This window comes from Sciurus vulgaris, assembly GCF_902686455.1.
Source record: "Sciurus vulgaris genome assembly, chromosome: 16".
Classification (NCBI taxonomy): domain Eukaryota; kingdom Metazoa; phylum Chordata; class Mammalia; order Rodentia; family Sciuridae; genus Sciurus; species Sciurus vulgaris.
The window spans coordinates 45,545,809-45,568,172 of record NC_136477.1 but is presented as its reverse complement, the minus strand read 5'-3'; the positions used below and the strand labels follow the sequence as shown (position 1 = coordinate 45,568,172).

At 39.7% G+C, this 22,364-nt stretch overlaps 1 protein-coding gene across 9 annotated transcripts in view; it reads right to left on the bottom strand.

The window, feature by feature from the left end:
• TBC1D5 (TBC1 domain family member 5) overlaps positions 1 to 15,662 on the bottom strand; it is a 578,936-nt gene extending 563,274 nt beyond the window's left edge. For 3 of the 9 annotated variants that reach the window (XM_079115504.1, XM_079115505.1, XM_079115503.1), the window contains exon 1: positions 15,441 to 15,662. The gene's annotated coding sequence lies outside the window, so the exon portion shown is untranslated. The remainder of the gene's footprint in view (positions 1 to 15,440) is intronic. The other 6 variants (XM_079115502.1, XM_079115500.1, XM_079115507.1 and 3 more) reach the window with 3 other exon arrangements.
• Between the last annotated feature and the right edge of the window lie 6,702 nt (positions 15,663 to 22,364).

The window sequence follows — 22,364 nt, the reverse complement described above, 5'->3', positions numbered from 1 at the left end:
TTGATTTTTAATTTCTATCTCCTAAGCCATGTAAGACCTTCACAACCAAAGAAAAACTGCCTCAGAACGTGGCAATGTCCCTCAGGGGGAAAAAAAGTTTTAACTATTTCACTTACTGCTCTGAATTCCTGCTTTCACAGATTTTGGTCTGGCCATTTCTGTCATGTTAGTTCATAAGAAAAACATTTTACCCAGCATTTCTAATTGTTTTCAGGAAATTGTTCTGTCCACATATCATGGGCTGACCATATTCCCTGTCTGCAGTTTCAAAGGCTTCACAGGCTAGGTATGGTGGTGCACACCTATAATCCCAGAGACTGATCCTGCTGAGGCAGGAGGATCACAAACTCAAAACTCACCTCAGCAGCTAAGTGAGGCCCTAAACAACTAGTGAGACTGTCTCAAAATAAAAAATAAAAAGGGCTGGGGACATAGCAAGGGTAAAGCATCCCTAGGTTCAATCTCTGGTACCAGGGGAAAAAACAAAAAGCTTCACAGTTCTATATGTCAATCACTAAGTTTCATTTTGTACAAACGTATAAAAATGAACCAGCAAAGGACAATCTATCTTTAACCAGTTTGATTCACTGTCAAGGATAGAATTTTGCTGAACCTAACAGATCAATCCTATTATAAAACTATTAAGATATGGGTAAGAGTCTGTTCTGAAATTAATTCTTCAGAGACATGTATAATTGCTATGGAATTTACTGGTCTACCGATTCCCCACCACCACCAGCAATATGTAAACTATACAAAAATTCTATATTTGCAACTCACAGGAGGTTTAGCCAAAGTGGCAAAAAGATGACAAAGAAGAACTGAGCTCAGTTTTAATTCTACCAAGAAACAGAATTGTAAGGAATAATCACAATATTAAGACTCACACAAAAAAAACCCTGATACTTATTAAAATGTACTAAACAAATCAAGATGACATGAATTATTTTGCTAGAAAATTTGAATTACTAAAATTGATCCAAGGAATGAAAATTAAAATAACCAAGAAAGAACCTAAGAAAATAAACTGCTATTCCACAAAAAGCACCAAACATAGTCAAACAGTAAAATTCTTTTAATCCATGTTCTTTAAATTGTTTCAGGGCACAGAAAAAGAAAGTTTCCCTATTCTTTGATGAAATGAGTGTAATACTCTATACCTGACAGAACACATATAGGTAGAAATACATGCCTGTTACAATTACAAATATGGCTGCAATCATCCAAAAGAAAGTATTAACAAGTGAAAATCCATATTACATTAGAAAATAAACTATAAACAAGGTTTACTCTAGAACCTAAGAGTTTGAAACTAACCAAAGGCAAAAAATGTTCTATCAAGAGAAGGCAAAAGAGGCATTTTGTAACAGTAAACATCTCACTACCATTAAAGTCAGACACAAAACAAGAGGCCTGGCTGCCATCACTATTAAATAAAACTGTTCTGAAAGTGGTAGCCAAAGGAATTACATAAGTAAACAAAATAAAAATGTATAAATACTGGAAAGGAAGTGGTAATATTCACTAATGTTTAGAACTATTTTCTACCTGGAAAACCAAAGAGAACCAACTAAAAAAAAAAAAATCAGAAATCAGGAGAATAAATAAGACCAGCCAAAAATATTTATAAAGAATAATGAGTGAAGCCTGGCTCTACCCAGATATAATAAAGCACTTAAGGCTAAAGGAAATTATTACTGCTGTGTAAAGAGACAGCTCAGTGGAATAATACCAAAATTCCAGAAATAGACCAAAGAAGATATGAGCATTTAGAATAAAAGCAGTGCTTCAAATCTGTGGTAAAAAGACAAACTGTTCAATAAACGATGCTTTCAAAATTGTCTCACCATTTGAAATGAATAAATTTGGATCTTTATGTCCTCCGTATACCATATACACACACAAAAAAAATTTCCAAATGGGTCAAAAATTTACATGTAAAAATATGAAACTATAAAAATTTTCCCAGTTGCAGTCGTATCAATCAAGTGTTAAGTTTTATAATCTTGGGATAGAGAAATCTTTCTTCCAACATTATCCCAAAACCAAAATCATAAAATAAGAGTACTACATAAAAATGTAATAGCTATTCATAAGAATAAAAAAAGTATGAGAAATTTTAATACAAAATTAGAAACATTTGGGGTTTTTCAAAATGGCGGCCTAGAGGGTGGCTGCATTACGTGTTGCTCCAGAACTCAGGATTCAAGAGAGGAGATATTGAGACGCTTGGGACCAACTCAAAGTAGTCGGGTGACTCTCACCCCCTGGGGGGGCACCCCGGATGGGACGGGGGTCCCGGAACGCAGGAAACTTTGTGAAGTGGAACTGCCGGCGAGACGCCCCTCCCCCCCGCTGGAGCGCCATAGAGGAGGCCGGTCGGCACAGCGCTGGGACTCGGAACAGCCACTGGGGCTCCGGCGGCTGCCCGGGGGAGGAGAGGCGGGGAGAACTGTGTGGACTCAGGACACCAGGGCCTGCCCTGAGGAGGAGGAGAGGAGCGTGGCCACTTGGATTCAGAGAGACTGCGCCAGAGCTGCAGGCGGTTGCCAGAGGAGAAGCCGCGCGGCGAGCTGTTTGGAATCAGAACAACGCTTCTGAACCCCGGGGCCTGCCCTGAGGACGAGGAGGAAGAGGAGCAGCCGCTTGGATTCGGGCGACTATACGGGAACTACAGGCGGTTGCCAGAGAAGGGGCTGCGTGGCGAGCTGTTTGGACCCTGACCACTTCTGAACCCCGGGGCCTGCCCGGAGGAGTAGGAGAAGGAGGAGAAGGAGCGCGGCGGGTCCTTTGGACTCGCAGTGACTGCATTAGCGCTCCAGGCGGCTGCTCAGAGGAGAAGGCGAGTGGTGAGTTATTTGGTCTTAAAGTGACAGCGCCTGAACACAGGGGGGCTGCCTGGAGGAGAAGCGTGGTGGGACGCTTGGTCTTGAAGGACCACACCAGAGCTCCGGGCGGTGGCCCAGAGGACCCGTGCAGCGGGTCACGTGGATTCAGAGCCACTCAGAGGGACTGCTCCTGAACACCCGGGGGGTTATCTGGAGAAGGAGGAGGAACGGGCAGGGTCACTTCGACTCGGAGTGATTGATTGCCCCGGGCTACGGGTGGTTGGTGGGAGGAGGAGGCACGAAGTGAGTTTCTTGGACTCCTAGTGACCGCACCGGCATACTGGGCAGCTGTCTGGAGGAAGAGGCCTGTGGCGGGTCTCTGGGACTCAGAGCGATTGTTCGGGGCCACAGGTGGCTGCTCAGAGGAGGGGCCACGCAGCCAGGCGATTAGGTGCAGAACAGGGTCCCAGGATCTAGGAGGCTTCTGGGTGGAAGAGCCGCACAGAGACAGGCTTAGGGCGGAGCGAAGGTTCCAGGCCTATGGGCAAATTCTCTGAGGAGGGGCAGCCTAAGGAGATTCATCTGCGAAGGGTGAGGCTCCCAGGCCCAGGAGGTAGGGCCGGGCCCCTGGAAACTTTGCAGAGGAAGGCAGCCCAGCCCAGGCAGTAGATGTAAATTGAGGGGAACCTCTAGGAGGAAACTGACCAGCGAGACCTCCCCACCGGGTGAGTCTTCCCTGCTGGGCAAGGTTTCCCACAAGGACAGTAAAACCAGAGGCTCAGGCCCAAACAGGCCTTGCCTCAGCCCACAGCCTAGGTCCCCTTTGGATGACCATTGGTCAACAAGTGGAGGCACCTCTGCCCACTAGCAGGGAATATACCCCACCTGAAGGCCACTACTCCTAGAGAGGCAGCTTCCTTGTGGAGCACCGCATTATCAACCTCCTCCAAGACTTCAGCCTACTGAAGGCTAAGAGGGGATATATATAGAAATCTTCAGGGTCATTGTAAATCAACAGAGGAAATCTGCAATATCTCAGCGGTCCACTGATATCTGAACAACATGAGAAAACAAGGAAAGAAAATGCTGCAAACAAATCTAGATGTTACATCAATAAAACCCAATGACAGCATGGCAGAAGAAATGACAGAAAAGGAGTTCAGAATGTACATAATTAAAATGATCAGAGAAGCAAACGAGGAGATGAAAGAGCAAATGCAAGCATTGAATGATGAGATGAAAGAGCAAATGCAAGCATTGATTGATCGCACCAATCGACAGTTAAAAGAGCAAATACAGGAAGCAAAAGATCATTTCAATAAAGAGTTAGAGATATTGAAAAAAAACCAAACAGAAATCCTTGACATGAAGGAAACAATAAACCAAATTAAGAACTCCATAGAAAGCATATCCAATAGGATAGAACACCTGGAAGACAGAACCTCAGACATTGAAGACAAAATATTTAACCTTGAAAACAAAGCTGAACAAACAGAGAAGATGGTAAGAAATCATGAACAGAATCTACAAGAACTATGGGATATCATGAAAAGGCCAAATTTAAGAATTATTGGGATTGAGGAAGGCCTAGAGAAACAAGCCAAAGGAATGAACAACCTATTCAATGAAATAATATCAGAAAATTTCCCAAATCTGAAGAATGAAATGGAAAATCAAGTTCAAGAGGCTTACAGGACTCCAAATACACAAAATTACAACAGACCCACACCAAGGCACATTATAATGAAAATACCTAACATACAAAATAAAGACAGAATTTTAAAGGCTGTGAGAGAAAAGAACCAAATTACATTCAGGGGGAAACCAATACGCATATCAGCAGATTTTTCAATCCAGACCCTAAAAGCTAGAAGGTCCTGGAACAACATTTTTCAAGCCCTGAAAGAAAATGGATGCCAACCAAGAATCTTATACCCAGCAAAACTTACCTTCAAATTTGACGATGAAATAAAATCCTTCCATGATAAACAAAAGCTAAAAGAATTTACAAAAAGAAAGCCAGCATTACAGAACATTCTCAACAAAATATTCCATGAGGAAGAGATGAAAAACAAAGAAGCAAATCAGCAAAGGGAGGAAATATCCTAAAGGAATTGTCAAATAATGGAGGAAACAAGTTGTGTCAAACAAATAAATAAACAAAATTTTAAAAATGAACCAAATGACCGGGAAACCAAATCATTTCTCTATAATAACCCTGAACGTTAATGGCCTGAATTCATCAATCAAAAGACATAGACTGGCAGACTGGATTAAAAAGAAAGATCCAACAATATGTTGCCTGCAAGAGACTCACCTCATAGAAAAAGATACCCATAGATTAAAGGTGAAAGGATGGGGAAAAACATACCATGCACATGGACTCAGCAAAAAAGCTGGAGTATCCATCCTCATTTCCGATAATGTGGACTTCAAGCCAAAGTTAGTCAGAAGGGATAAAGAAGGTCATTTCATACTGCTTAAGGGAAGCATAAATCAGCAAGATATAACAATCATAAACATCTATGCCCCAAACAGTGGCTCATCCATGTATGTCAAACAAATCCTTCTCAATTTCAGAAACCAAATAGACCACAACACAATAATACTAGGTGATTTTAACACGCCGCTCTCACCACTGGACAGATCTTCCAGACAAAAATTGAGCAAAGAAACCATAGATCTCAACAACACAATCAATAATTTAGACTTAACGGACATTTATAGAATATTCCATCCAACCAAGAGTGAATACACTTTCTTCTCAGCAGCACATGGATCCTTCTCTAAAATAGACCATATATTATGCCACAAAGCTAATGTTAGCAAATACAAGAAGATAGAGACACTAGCATGTATTCTATCAGATCATAATGGATTGAAGTTAGAAATAAATGAAAGAGTAAAACACAGAAACTATTCCAACATCTGGAGGTTAAACAATATGCTATTATATGATGAATGGATAACAGAAGATATTAAGAAGGAAATTAAAAAATTCTTAGAGGTAAATGAGAACAAAGAAACATCATATCAAAACCTCTGGGACACTATGAAAGCAGTACTTAGAGGGAAATTTATTTCATGGAGCGCATTTAATAAAAGAAGTAAAACTCAACAAATAAACAACCTAACACTACAGCTCAAAGCCTTAGAAAAAGAAGAACAGAACAGCACCAAAAGTAGTAGAAGACAGGAAATTGTTAAACTCAGAGCTGAAATCAATGAAATTGAAACAAAAGAAACAATACAAAAAATTGACAAAATAAATAGTTGGTTCTTCGAAAAAATAAACAAAATTGATAAACCTTTAGCCACACTAACAAAGAGAAGACGAGAGAAAACCCAAATCACTAAAATTCGGAATGAACAAGGAAATATCACTACAGACAGGATGGAAATACAAAACATAATTAGAAGCTATTTTGAAAATCTATACTCCAACAAAATAGAAAATTTCGAAGACATCAACAGGTTTCTAGAGACATATGAATTGCCTAAACTGAATGAGAAGGACATAAACAATTTAAATAGACCAATTTCAAGTACTGAAATAGAAGAAGTCATCAAAAGCCTACCAACAAAGAAAAGTCCGGGACCAGATGGGTTCTCAGCCGAGTTCTACAAAACCTTTAAGGAAGAGCTCATTCCAATACTTCTCAAAGTATTCCATAAAATAGAAGAGGAGGGAACCCTCCCAAACTCATTCTATGAAGCCAATATCACACTGATACCTAAACCAGACAGAGACTCATCAAGGAAAGAAAATTTCAGACCAATATCCTTAATGAACATCGACGCAAAAATTCTCAACAAAATTTTAGCAAATCGCATACAAAAACATATTAAAAAGATAGTGCACCATGATCAAGTGGGTTTCATCCCAGGGATGCAAGGTTGGTTCAACATCAGGAAATCAATAAACGTAATTCACCATATTAATAGACTTAAAGTCAAGAATCACATGATTATTTCAATAGACGCAGAAAAAGCATTTGATAAAATTCAGCACCCCTTCATGCTCAAAACACTAGAACAAATAGGGATAGTGGGAACATTCCTTAATATTGTAAAGGCCATTTATGCTAAGCCCATGGCTAATATCATTCTAAATGGTGAAAAGCTGAAAGCATTCCCCCTAAAAACTGGAACAAGGCAGGGATGCCCTCTTTCACCACTTCTATTCAACATCGTTCTTGAGACTCTGGCCAGAGCAATTAGACAAACCAAAGAAATTAAAGGGATACGAATTGGAAAAGAAGAACTCAAACTATCCCTGTTCGCTGATGACATGATTATATATTTAGAGGAACCTGGAAATTCCACCAGAAAACTCTTAGAACTCATAAGTGATTTCAGTAAAGTAGCAGGTTACAAGATCAATGCCCATAAATCCAACGCATTTTTATACATAAGTGATGAATCTTCAGAAAGAGAAATTAGGAAAACTACCCCATTCACAATAGCCTCGAAAAAAATAAAATACTTGGGAATCAATCTCACAAAAGAGGTGAAAGACCTCTACAATGAGAACTATACAACACTAAAGAAAGAAATTAAAGAACACCTTAGAAGATGGAAAGATCTTCCATGTTCTTGGATAGGAAGAATTAATATTGTCAAAATGGCCATACTACCTAAAGTGCTATACAAATTCAATGCAATTCCAATTAAAATCCCAATGACGTACCTTACAGAAATAGAGCAGGCAATTATGAAATTCATCTGGAAGAATAAGAAACCCAGAATAGCCAAAGCAATCCTTAGCAGGAAGAGTGAAACAGGGGGTATTGCAATACCAGATCTTCAACTCTACTACAAAGCAATAGTAACAAAAACGGCATGGTATTGGTACCAAAATAGAAAGGTAGATCAATGGTACAGAATAGAGGACACGGACACAAACCCAAATAAATACAATTTTCTCATACTAGACAAAGGGGCCAAAAATATGCAATGGAGAAAAGATAGCCTCTTCAACAAATGGTGCTGGGAGAATTGGAAATCCATATGCAACAGAATGAAACTAAACCCATATCTCTCACCATGCACGAAACTAAACTCAAAATGGATTAAGGACCTCGGAATCAGACCAGAGACCCTGCAGATTATAGAAGAAAAAGTAGGTCCAAATCTTCATCTTGTTGGTCTAGGACCAGACTTCCTTAACAGGACTCCCATAGCACAAGAAATAAAAGCTAGAATCAACCACTGGGATAGATTCAAACTAAAAAGCTTTCTCTCAGCAAAGGAAACCATCAGCAATGCGAAGAAAGAGCCTACAGAGTGGGAGAATATCTTTGCCAATCATACTTCAGATAGAGCACTAATCTCCAGAATCTATAAAGAACTCAAAAAACTCTACTCCAAGAATTCAAACAGTCCAGTCAACAAATGGGCTAAGGAAATGAATAGACACTTCACAGAAGAAGATCTACAAGCAATCAACAAACATATGGAAAAATGTTCAACATCTCTAGTAATAAGAGAAATGCAAATCAAAACCACCCTAAGGTTCCATCTCACCCCAATTAGAATGGCGATTATCAAGAATACGAGCAACAACAGGTGTTGGCGAGGATGTGGGGAGAAAGGTACACTCATACACTGCTGGTGGGGCTGCAAATTAGTGCAGCCGCTATGGAAAGCAGTGTGGAGATTCCTTAGAAAACTTGGAATGGAACCACCATTTGACCCAGCTATCCCACTCCTTGGCCTATACCCAAAGGACTTAAAATCTGCATACTACAGAAATACAGCCACATCAATGTTCATAGCTGCTCAATTCACAATAGCCAGACTGTGGAACCAACCTAGATGCCCTTCAATTGATGAGTGGATAAAGAAACTGTGGTATATATATACTATGGAATATTACTCAGCCATAAAGAATGATAAAATTATGACATTTGCAGGCAAATGGATGAAATTGGAGAATATCATGCTAAGTGAGATAAGCCAATCTCAAAAAGCCAAAGGACGAATGATATCGCTAATAAGTGGAGGTTGACACATAATGGGGGGGAGGGAAGGGTTAGAGTTAGGGTTAGGGAGGGGGGCAAGTATAGAGGAAGGAACTACTGTATAGAGGGTAAAGAGGGGTGGGAGGGGTGGGGGGAAGGGAAAAAAATAACAGAATGAATCAAACAACATTGCTCTATGTAAATTTATGATTACACAAATGGTATGCCTTTACGCCATGTACAAACAGAGAAACAACATGTATCCCATTTGTTTACAATAAAAAAAAAAAAAAAAAAAAAGTCAGAGAATAAAAAAAAAAAAAAAAAAAAAAAAAAATTAGAAACATTTATAATATATAATAAGCAAAGAGTTTTTTAAATTTCTAATATATGAAGAATTCTTAAAAATCAGTAGGGAAAAGAAGTGAACATCCCCCAAAATTGAGTTTAGGCATTAAAGAAATAAGAATAAAAGAATTTTATCAATCTTTGCTGACAGAATGACCAAAAACAATGATTTACAATACCATCTGATAGCAGCATTATGGGCAAATGAGTCCTCCCCTGCACTAAGAGCTATGGTATAAATTATCTTCCTACAAGGCAATTTGACATAAGTATCAAAATCTAAATTACACATATCCTTTGATACAATAATCCCAGTTCTAGAAATATACTTGGAGTAGCAGTATCAATGCATGAGAATTTATGAAAGACAAAATTAAAACACTGATTGGAAGTTAGAAGCACAGGACTGGAGTTGCAGCTCAGTAGTAGAGTGCTTGCCAAACACAGGTGAGGCCCTAGCTTCAATCCTCAGCGTCACATAAAAACAAAGGTTAAATTCTTAAAAAAAAAGCACAATTAAAATTTAAAAATTAAGAAACCATATGAATAATAGCAAAAAAAAAAAATAGAACATACGGTTTTAGGATGGGAGGTCTTTTTTTTTTTTTTTAACTTTGCTTACTATTGCTCCAATTTTTATTAATAATTCTTGGGCAGATAAAATTATAGACAGGAATCAGTTCATCCAAGAACTTTTTGTAGTTTTAGTTGTTGTTGTATTTAAAGGTCTGTGTAGAGTAAATATAGCTTCAAATTCTTTGTCATTTTCTCCATCAAGAGAAGAACTTAAGCTGGGCACAGTGGCACACCTGTAATCCCAGCAGCTCGGAAGGCTGAGGCAGGAGGATTGAGAGTTCAAAGCCAGTCTCAGCAAAAAGCAAAAGCAAGGTGCAACTCAGTGAGACCCTGTCTGTAAATAAATACGAAATAGGGCTGGGGATGTGGCTCACTGGTTGAGAGCCCCCAAGTTCAATCCCTGGTACAAAAAAAAAAAAAAAAAAAAAAAAAAAAGATGAGCTTAATCTTAATTCTTCACTCCTGGAATCTGGGCTGAGTCTGAGTCTGTCTTAAACAATGGAATACTGCAGAAATAATGGTCAGTTCTAAGCCTATCCAGGAGGGCTGTTTCCACTTTCTGCCTCTAGGAATGCTTGTTCCTGGGGCACTCTCAATCTACCCGTCATGCTCAGGCCATGGAAAGGCCTCATGTAGGTGTTCTACCCTACCTGAGCTCCTGGACAGCAACCATCAAACACCAGCCATGTGACTAAGCCATCTTGGAAGAATGTCCCACCCCAACTAAGCTGACACCAGGTGAAACAACCTACCCCCACTGAGTCCTACACAAATTATAAAAGCATGAGTAAATATTGCTGACAATTTAAGCTGTTTTCAAGTGATTTAATCACACAGCAGTTAATAACCACAACAGCCTTTTACCACTAGATTTTTAGCATCTAAAACAGTACCTTTTATGAGGCCCCTATTCTTAAATATCTGAGTCAAGATATTGTCCATAGTCCTAGCATCAGAGCCATCAAAAGCAGGACCCAGACAAGTGAAAACAAAAAGGTAATTATAATACATTATAAATGCTATAGAGTAGTATGAGATAAATGGCCAACCAGGAAGGACACAAAAGACTTAAACTTTCTGGAGAAGTGGCATTTATAATTGACCTCGCAGAAGTAAAGCGAAAAGAGTATTACAGTCCCAAAGTAAGCTAAACTTACACAACTACAAAAAATAAATAAATCAAAGAGTCAGTATTTTATAACAAAATCACACTATATGAAAGGCAGAAAAGAGATTTAAGACTTAAAAGTAGGCAACAGTATTAGAGTTTTAAGAGAATCAGCTGTAAGCTCAACAAGATCACCTGGCTGCAGGGGTGCCAGGTCAGAAGACTTCCAGAGACACAGTGGGACCTGAACCACAGCAGAAGTAGTGGGAATAAAGAGAAAATGTATTGTTTGATAAGGGAAAATGGACAAAACATGTCTACCAGGTTTCTGGCTTGTGTTCAAGGATGATGGTGGTGCCAGTTACTGGGAATGTTAAAAATAACAACAAAAAAGAAACCCTCTAGAAGGGAAATAAGTTTTGTAAGAGAAGATGGTAAATTCAGTAACACATACAGAATGACTTCCCTGTGGGTCATTCAAAAGTGGAGCAGTCCAGTGGGCAATCAGACACATCTAAAAAGCTCAGGGAAGAAATCAAGGCTGGAGATAGAACAAGAAAATGCTTCTGAAGAGTTGGTTCTAACACCAATGCCTCACTATCTCTGTAATCCTCAACCACTTAGTTATAGTCTATCATTCTGATAACTTGTCATTATGAAATCAGTCTGTCTCTGACCCTGTGTCTATTTCCTTAATACTTCTGTTATGAAGAAACAGATTTCATCAATGTTTTGCCACACCCTTTGCAAGGTAGGATGACAGCCACTGGTCAGGACAGGTAGTTTTGTGACATGAAGGATGAGCAGGACCACTTTCCATACTGGTAAAAAGCATCAGTACTTGCAATCAGGGTGGAAAGGAGGTAGAGAGCTATTCTCTGAAAGGAAGCAAACATGGTATAGAGGAAGCCAGGGCAGGTGGGGGGGAAACCAGTAACAGGGTAAAGACACAGGAGTCTAGGAAGATAGTCATAAATTAGAAATGGGGCTAAAGAAAAATGCCAATGGTAAGGACATAGCTTGAAAAGAAAATTCACAGTAAGAGTAGACAATTATATCCCCTGACCAGAAAGCAAAAATCACAAGACTTGATACCGCAAACAAGATAACCAGTGGTGTGTAATGTGAAGTCTGCAATCTGTCAGCTTTGTCTCTTAATTCCGCTAAACCACAGAAAAAATATTTAGGCTCCAAAACGACAAAAGTATAAAAACTCAGAGTAATTGCTAGGGAGGAAAGTGTGGGAGGGGAATTATTAACGGAGCTAGAGGACCACAATTATAAAGGAAGCTGCAGGCACTTAAAGTATGTTGTGTATATTATCAGGTGTCTTTTGACATAAAAGTAGATTCACAAAGCTGCTAAGTTTGAAAGATCCTTCTAGAACATTTAGTGGATTTAGTGGAATGTTTTTCCAGATACTTTAAAACTTTTGTGAGAGCTGAATAGATCAAATCACAATGGTTCCATATCAAAACACTACAAGTCAATTAAGAAAATCATTCCAGGGCTAGGGCTGTGGCTCAGTGGTAGAGCGCTTGCCTAGCATGTGTGAGGCACTGGGTTTGATTCTCAGCACCACCATAAATAAAGAAAGGGGTGGGAGAGAAAGATAGATACTGTGTTCAACTACAACTAAAAATTTTTTTTAAAATCACTCCAGCATTACCTACATAAGTAAAAATTAGTCATGAAAAATGACTAATTTTCATTACCCAAGAATGACCAGTTACAGATGGTATGATCACCTACATGGAAAACCTATGAGGATCAACTGAAAATCCAAGTGACTAGTTAAAAAAATATGCAAAAAAAAAAAAAAAAAATCAACAGCTCTTCTTCTTACTAGCAAATCACTTAAAAAATACATATATTATAAACTTTATATAAACCTTAACAAACTTAGTAGATAGAAGGGAAGCCAGGACAAAATCACATTCACAATAATAAAAAAAAAAAATTAAAAAAAATATAGTGAGACTGAAAAGATGAGGAAATAATAGTTTATGACACCCATGAAAAGAGAGATGATTAATACAGTATTAATCAAAAGCTTAAAAAGTTTTTTTGGACCTTCTATCTTACACTTGACAAGTAAAAATAACTGAAAACTCAAAAAAGTTGAAAATGAAAGTCTGAAAATAGTTGGAAAACATGTGTTCATCACTATGTAAACAGAAAACAGAAAAAAACTACCTGCACAAGGTAATGCAATGTTATTCAAAAAAGATCATACGCATTGATGCTTTCATTTTTATAGTAGGATAAAACATGAAATAAAAGAATGACAACTTTTACTTTTAAAATGAAAGTGAAGGGGCTCAGTGGTAGAACACTTGCCTAGCATGTGTGAGGCACTGGGTTCGATTCTCAGAACGGCATATAAATAAAGGTTCACTGACAACTAAAAAAAAAACATTAAAAAGTAAAAGTGAAGCACATAATTCTCAACAATACTAGAAAAAAGAATTGAAAACAATATCACTATTTTACTAAATAATAAGGCATCATAGAGAAGATTGTTAAAAGCAAGACTCTGAAGTCAAACAGAACCCCAACTGTGTATTAGCTATGTAAATCTAGGCATGCAACTTGCCCTCTTTCTGTTTCTTAAAGGTTGTTGTGAGGATTAAATGAGTTAAGATATGTGAAGTGTGTAAAACAGTGCCTTGCACTTAGTAAGTGCTTGGAAAGTACCGTTACACATATAATTTAATAACATGAAGCAACAAAGGCAAAGTAATGACTTAGAATGAAGATGATAAATATTATGGGACTAACAGTAGTTGCTATTATATTTCTATAAAGTACTTAAAAAGTACTTAGCAAGTGTGAGGACCTGGGTTCAATCCCTAGCACCATTAAAAAAAAAACCACTTTGATGTACATAAAGTATATGAGGATACATGTGACCTTATAATTTTTTTTAATTTTACATTACAAAAATTACATTAGGAAAAAAATCTGAATCCAGTTAGAATACCCTCAATGACTTCCACAGCTCAGAAATACACTACCCAATTGAGGTTGCATTTGAGTGAGAAAAAGCAGACGATACTTCTAACAATAAAAGAAACTCATCTCAGCAATAATTCAGACATGATTCCTTGCCTATACACTGGCAAAACCCAGTTATTCATATCTGAACAAGTTTTCCAGACAGCACACAGGCAAGGTATTCCCACTCCTCCAATTCCTCCCCTGGGATCCAGACTTAGCTTACCCTGTTCATTCTGCCTACTGGAATTCCTTAAGCAAGTTTTCTCCATTCACCCTGTCATCTGACCCTTCTGTCTGCCTCGCCACCTCTACACCCAGGGTGGATTAGGAAAAGGATAATGTTCACTTCCAGATACATCACTACATTTCTTAAACATCCTTGATATTCAAAGCTAGTTGTCTCCCCAGCATTACCTTAAAAAAAGGAGAATATTAAGATGCATCTCCAATCTACTAAATTATAATCTGTATTTTTAACAAGAGTCCCAAGGTTTGAGCACAGTTCTATATGACACTGCTGCAGATAGTTGTGATAATTAAGTGTTCAGTTACCTAATGATTTGGTATGAAAATCACCAGCACATGGAATCTGAAAAGTCCAAAGAGAAATAATCAATCTGGATTGATTGTTTGACACTCATAAAGGTGTTCAGTGATTTTTCAGTAACACTACGTTTAATGATTCCTGCTTTTATTTTGTGCAGTAGCACAACACTAATAAAGTTTTGGGGGGACTACATTTTGAGGTACGAAGACTACTGAAGAATGACGGAAATTTCAGAGCACGCGCTTATTAAAATTTCGGGATTTACTCCAATTCAGAGTTAATAAATACAACTCTATCCAGAAAGTCATTAAACAGAGGGAAGAAAACATCTGAAGGATGTAAACTTTGAACAGTTAATATTCCTGGAACTGAAACTACTTAGTAACTAGTACTAAACAAACCCTAGATCCCTTGTAGAAAAGATTCTTGTTTGGGAAGGGGTTTCCAGGGAAAAGGGGGGGGGGGAATCAACTTTCACCCTCTGCCAAGTTTTTCTCGTGTACCGACTGATAGGCCTCAAACTTGCACGTTCTCACAGGTGAATAAGCTGAAGTCGTATTACAACAAACCTAGGAAAAGTTAAGGCAAAGCTTCTCTGTTCTCAAAGCAGCGTTTTTAGAAGGCTGGAGGACTCCGGGCCCACTTCGCTTCCGGCCTGGGAAGGAAGCCTGCTGCCCAGGGCTGAAATTAATAAGGAAGCTGGCCGAGTACGAAGTGGAGCCCGAGTGCAACCACCAAGCTCTGCCCTCTGGCAGCTGGCCTTCCAGCCTAGCCCCCGACCTCCCGGGCGAGGGAAGGCAGGAGGGCTGGAGGCAGCACCCCGCCCGCCCCGGAGCCCAGCGAGCCCCCGCCCGCCCCCCAGCCGCCTGCGGGAGGCGCACAGGCGCGGGGCGGGCGGCAGCCGCCTTGGGCCTTCCCGTGGTGGCGGCGGCGCGAGGGGAGGCAGGACCTGTCCAGGGAAGCCGGGGCGGGGGCGCCTGCATGTAAGGGGCTGCACTGGAGGGAGGCGGAGCGCCCGGGGGGCTTGGGCTTTTTTTACGATTATCGTCATCATCATTATTTTGTTTTACCTGTGGCGCAGATGGGTTCCCCAGCTCCTATTCCCTGAATCCTCCTCCTCCCCTCCTCTTTCTCTCTCTTTCTCTCTCTCTCTCTCCCTCAGTCTGCCGGGAGCTCGCGGAACCTGCCGGGCCCGGCCCGACCTGAAAGAGAACAGGGCGGGAGGGGGTGGCGGCGGTGACCAGCCGCCACGTGACCACGCTCGCGCCGTAACGGCGGCCGTCTCCTGCCGCGCGCCCTCCCAGCGCTCCACCTCTAATAACCCTGCGGCCCGCGCGCCCGATCGCTCGTGCGCAGGCGCCTGCGCGGGCACGCGACGCGCTCGCTCTTGGGGCCAGGTGTCAGGGGCCCAAGAGGCGCGAGTAGGTGGGGAGTGAGCCACGAGGCCGGCCCTCCTCCGCTGATCCGGTCGGCTGTTAGGGCGCATGCGCGCGATGCTTCCGCGTCCGCTCGGCGGCCGCTGAAAGCTGGGAGTTCGCCACTGGGTCTTGATCAGAAGTTTGCACCTGCTAAGACCTTCATAGGTTGAGACTGAGGAGGACAGAAGTTAGCCCCTGGGACCCTCCTAAGTCTTGGCACTCCTGCCGAGGAATTTACATGTTCTTGTCGCCTGTAAAGGGCCTGCCCATTTGACGTTTTTCTGTAGCTGAGTTGTCTTCTGACCCAGCTTATCTGTCATTCTGAAATTTATTCAACGCTGCCGGACTTATTAGCACTCTGTGCAGACCTACTTCGTAATATAACCCATACAGAAATAAATGTTATAAAAGTTATTTTTTACAAGCCCACAGTGCTAAACTCAGATTTTATCTTTTCCTCAACCTAGAACAGAATCTTCTGCCCAGTCATATCTCCCTGAAGGATGATGACAGACCATCTGAACACAGTCAATGTCTAAACCCTTACCTTGTTGCCCTCGACCTCTGGTTAATCATGATTTAAGATTCCCTTTAGCTAGAGCAAGTGGGATGCTGGTGTTTATTTCCCCAATATGAAAGCCTTTGAGTGGTAATGCTAATTAGAGTGGTAAATGCTTCACCTAGTAAAAAAGATTTATGATCTTTTATTAGGCTATCTTTACAAAGAGCTCCAAAAGAAAATGATTCTGTTAGGTCCTGAAAAAGGAAACCAAGGCAGAGAAAGACCAGATTTCCAAAAGTTAGCTAGCTTGAGAGGAAGATACCTGTGTGGGAGACCTTCCTTCATACACAAATGGTCCACTTCACATAGGGTTTAACTCTTTTTCTGTCATCTTTCTTTCTGTTGCAGAAATTAAACAGTTTAAGTTAGTACCTCTGGCAGGATTTAATCAAAGCTAATAAATAAAATGTAAAAACTTCCTAATTGGATTGTTATCATTAGACTGGAGGATACTGACTGATGTTCAAGAAAAGAGACTAGCAACAAAACCCTAGGAAGTGGTGGAATGTGTGCTTATGAAGAAACAGGCACAGAGAGCCCCAACTTATTTTTTGATGGTGCAAAGCTAGTTGCTTTCTGTGGGAACTATAGTTTGATTTTGATCTTCTTCCAGACTAGGGATAAGTGGTATGTTTCTCTTGATGCTGGGAAGCAACAGCCATCTGTAGCCCTGTCAGTCATATGATCATGAAGATAAACAATCAATATTCTTTTGTTGTGTGTGTGTATGTGTGTGTGTGGTGTGTGCTGGGGATTGAACCCAGGGCCTTGTGCATGCAAGGCAAGCACTCTGCCAACTGAGCTATATCCCTAGCCCAAACCCAATATTCTACAGTGTACATAATGGACTTTCTTCTCCAGCCTCCAAAATTTTTCTCACCCCAGATCCTCATCACCTCTTTCCTGAACTGCTAAGGATTGAGCAGGTTCTAGGTTACAAGGAAGAGTCATCCAAGCACCCAGGTTACCTTAGGAGTTTATTAGGCAAAAAGTGAGCAGATGTGGCGAACCAGCCAGTCATCCCCCATTACCGCTATCCTAGTGCTTCTCAGACAAGGAGGGTCAGTGGACCTCATAGAGTGCAACTATAGTGGCCCTTTGCCCACAACAATAGCTCTAGGGACCCATCTTCTCTCTGGTTTCCTACTTCTTACTCCCCAAGAAACAACCCAAAGGATCTGTTAGACCCCATTTGATATAGAGCACCCTGACGAGGCAGAGAATAGCCAGCAATCTAATCTTGGAAAAAAAGACTCTAAAGTAATAAAGCTGATGATTAGTAACCCTACAAAATATAAATATTATATAAAAATTCATCTCAAGTTATGGTACAGTTTGTGTACTTAAGGTAAAAGAATTAAATTTGAAGCAACATCAGCATTCTTGGAAAAATGACAATTGTGGCATTTGTTTTTACAACTACCTGTGTACTAATTGATCCTCTGCTTCAACATCTATGTGTATTCTTTGGGGCATGGCACAAAGTGAAACACAAAAAATGAAATGTTCTCTAGGAAAGGAGAAAACTGATGGGATGGCCCTTGACATGACTGGCTTTCCTCTAGGCCTCTACCTATGTGGACACAGCCTGCCTCACTCTGGCTAGGCCACCATTCATATCCCTTCTCCCAGCTCTTTTCTCTGCCATACCACTGGATTTGTCTAGACAATTTAGCCATCATCAGAGCCTGGAATTGCCATAGTAGCCTGGCTAACGTGATAGTAAGATACACATCCTGCACTATGGCGTTGCCAGTGTGAAGTGAGAGGGTTATGGTAAGAATGGGCTATGTGGCTGGGGAGATAGCTCAGTCGGTAGAGTACTTGATCCCCAGCATGCAAAAAAAAAAAAAAAAAAAAAAAAAAAGGAATGGGCTATGTGTGGGACTGGCATCAAGAATTATCTCCTTTGCTATCTGTCGTGGCACCCATGGAAGTGCCCCACTCAGATCTCAACGAACCAGTTTCTTACAACTGCACCACAGCCTGCAGTTCTTCTTAACCAAGTTTCTGCCATTTCCCATGCAGCATACCCAAGTGACAGATCTGTGCTGTGCCTCCACCCCGATCCTGCTTCCTTCCCTTTACCTTTTATTGGTGTTCTCTCAATAGAGCTTTTGAACATCCAATCCCATCTTGGTTCTCGTGCTTCTATGAGGACCTAAATGGAAGCACACCCCTATTCTAGGAATTCCTCTACCCCATTCTCATACTCAAGCTGTATGTCACTGTTGTGAGTAATACTGAGAAATCTAAATGATTTAATTCTTTGGAATCTTGGGTTTTAAAGAACTTTTCATCTCTCAGAGTCGTCCATTAAAATGCAACTAACCCCAAGTAAAGAGAACAAAATAAAGCCTTTGAATGTTAAGAAAATAAGAAAGATTATTTAAGAGTTATTTTAACTCTAAATGTGATTAAGATTATAATAAAAATTGTGTTTATAATTATAAAAATTACTTAAAATTTTAGTAACATGGCCCTTTAGGTTCCACACTCCCTGTCCTGTGTTCTTGTAGCACATACTTTTGGAGTCCATTTTTTCCAGTTCATAATAAAAACTATTAATTACCATCCTAAATTACCTCCTTTCTCCCAACTCCTAATCTTCCATGAAGGACTTGAAACAAACCAGGTCAATCAACTTTTCTTTCTGAGAAAATTGAGAAATGGGATTAAAAGGCAGCTAGTCAGTCTTTGTATGGGGCTGTAACTGACAAACCCAAGAGAATGCAGAGAGAACTATTTAGGATAGCTTTCCTCAGAAGCTAACTGTTAGCATGGTAAGCACTTGTAAGGTTTACCCACCCTCCACCACCAACCTTAAGGAATGAAAGAAAATCAGTTTCCTAAAGAAGAGTCATAGTTATTTGGCAAAAGGAGAGGTGTTTGGCAGACAAAACAATATGTGTTTGCCATGTTCCTTCTGCTAGTTACCCAGTGCATTTATAAACCTTTCTTATATATAATTTCAAAACGATCTCACCTAATATAAAGTAACTATTTACTAATCCTGTAATTAAAGAGTAACTATTAGTAACACTCAACCAATCCATAATTAATCATTAAGTTTTGGCTTTCAAGTCATTTCAACTCTCATACTATTCATGGAAAATAAAATATTATTTAGAGAGTCTACCAAAAATTACCCTAAAACCAGAAATTGATTTGTATGTAGTGTCTGCATACCTATGTGTGATAGACTGCTGGCTCCTCCTCCCTTCCAAATCTATTTTTCTCTTCTTCCATTGGAATTGAGTTTTAGCTGGGCACAGGGCCATCCATCTGGAGGCTACATTTTCCATTCCCCCTTGTGGCTGGGTGTGGCCATGCAACTTTATTTTCATCCATAGAGTATAAGAGGGAGTAATGTGTTCATTTTCTGCATTGCTTGCTTAAAAGAAAATTGCTTGCCCTACACTGCCTCTCCTCCATTCCTGACACCTGAAATAGACATGGTAGTGACCCAGCTCCCAGTGTGCACAACCTGACAGAGCAATGAGATGGAAAGAAACTGGATCTCTGGATTGCTCTGTGGAAAACTGCCTACCCAAACTGGACTGCTCCATTTCACCTTTGATTAGAAAGGAATAACTTATGCCTTATTTAAGCCACTGAAATTATAAACTTTTAAAAAAATGTATGCCCTATATATCTCTACCCTACCTAACACAACATATCAGGTATTGTATTCTGTCAACTAAGTCATGAGAAACTAGAAGAAATGATGTCAACATTTTTAGATACCTGAGGAATGTCAAATGCCTTGATACTGCCAGGTCTTTTTTCTTACCATTATGCTTTTAATTATCACCAGGGCAAACATGCTCAGTTGCCCTTGAAGATAATGGAGCAATCAGAGACATTAAGAGGCAGTAAACAATGAGAGGTTAAATGCACAGACTCTGAAGTAGAATTGCCCTAGTTGAATTCTAGCTGTCTTTATTCGCTAATGATAAAACCTGAAACAAGGCACTTAAGTTACTTATCCTTTGTGGTTTCAGATCTGTCTGTGAGATGGGGATAATAATAATAGTCCCTAAGGTGTTAGATTGTTGTAAGCATTGTATGAGGCAGTCTTCTATAACACATTTAACATATGGTAACCATTCGATTAAAAAATAGATATTATTATCATCTTGGAGTCTTGATTAGAAAAGAGATTACATGAAGAGCAGATTATTCTAAATATAATAATGATTGAAAATCAATGTTTACACACACAAAAGAATAGCAAATTCTGGACTTTACTTTGGACATCAAAAAGACACAGATATTTTTTGCTGTATTGCCCAAACATCTTCTATGATATGCCCATTAATATACCTAAGTGGTAGTAAAAGGAATGTCTGAACTTTTATTCAAAAGTATCCTATCTCAAAACTTTATCCCAGAAGGAGAAATAACTTTTAGGAGATAGGTTATCAGCATTGATTTTCGATAGTTTTATGGAAGGACAAAGGATTCATGATCACTATTAAGTATGTAAAATCATGCCCTTAAATTTTTTGGTTCTCTATGATTGCAATTATTTCCACTGAATTTTTTTTTTCGTCAGATGCATAGATGGTTCCTTAGTAAACATATTTCGACAATGATTTTATAGGATCTTTATACCATACGAGACGCCTACGTTTTTTCCAGGTACAGGCTTAAAATATGTTAAGAAAAACATAAATAAGCAATGTGGATTATATCATTTAGTTCATATCCATATTAAAGTATTCATCCAATTGTGTTTTTTTATTTGTTCTAATTAGTTGTACATGACAGTAGACTTAGTTTGTACATTTTGATAGCAGCTACTTTAACGTCTAACATCCCATAGACTATGAGCTCCTCAAGGGCAAGCAATGTGTCTTAATTACCTCTGAACACTTAGTGTTTTAAGAAGTCCCTTGCACTTGTAGGTAGACAATAAATGTTTGAAATGAATAAATATGTATCACTCTATGGAAATCATCAACTCAGTTGTTGAACAGTGTGTGATTTAGCTATTGCAATGTAACAAATCATCACAAATTTACCTGCTTAAAACAACATACATTTATAATTCACAGTTTCTGCAGGTCAAGAGTCTGCACGTGGCTTAACGAGGTTCTCTCCTTGTTTGCAATCAATCTAGCTGAGGCCAAATTCTAGCTCAGGTCTTGACTGGGGAATGATTTGTGTCCAGGCTCACATGGTTGAGGTCAGAAGTCAGTTCCTTGCTAGTTATAGAACTGAGGGCCTCAGTTTCTTACAGGCTGTCATCTGAAAGCTGCCCACAGTTTCATGCCATGTGAACCTCACCCAGAGAAGCTTGCTTCATCAAAACAGAGTAAGAAAGAGAGATTTATAGCAAGACAGACATTATATATTACATAATGTAATTATGAAGGTGACATCCTATTCACTGTTACTTATAGAAGCAAGTCACTGGTCCCTTCCACACTTAAAAGGAGGTTATTACTTGGGGCATATGTACCAAGAGGCAGTGACAAATGGGGGCTATCTTAGAGTCTGTCTGCCACAGATATGAGTATGTAAAAATAAGATATGAATGCATAGTCCACTCGAATGAAGAAACTTGATTAGGTTCACATCCTAATTCAAGAGAATAACTAGATGCCTATTCAAATGTGTAATCCTTCGAAACATAAGCAGAAGAGTCCATCACTAGAGTCCTTTCAATTGAATGTATGTTACAACTCATTAACAGAAATTAAACCCCCCAAACCACCATGAGTTTTGTTAAGCTGAATGCCCATCCTAAATCCTTTTAAGAGGTGACTGAAATATGAATATCAAAGGTATGCAACATCTGTCTGATACCCCGGAAAATTTACAGCAAAAATGTCTCAATTGGTCCTTGGCATGTTCTGGTTGATTCCATCCATCGAAATAGCCAGCCAAAACACTAAGCATGCACAAAGGAAGACAAATGTATGGAAACTAACAATGAGAAAGATATTAATTAGCTATTGTTGCAACAATGCTGCATAACAAAAAACCCAATATCCCAATGACTTGCA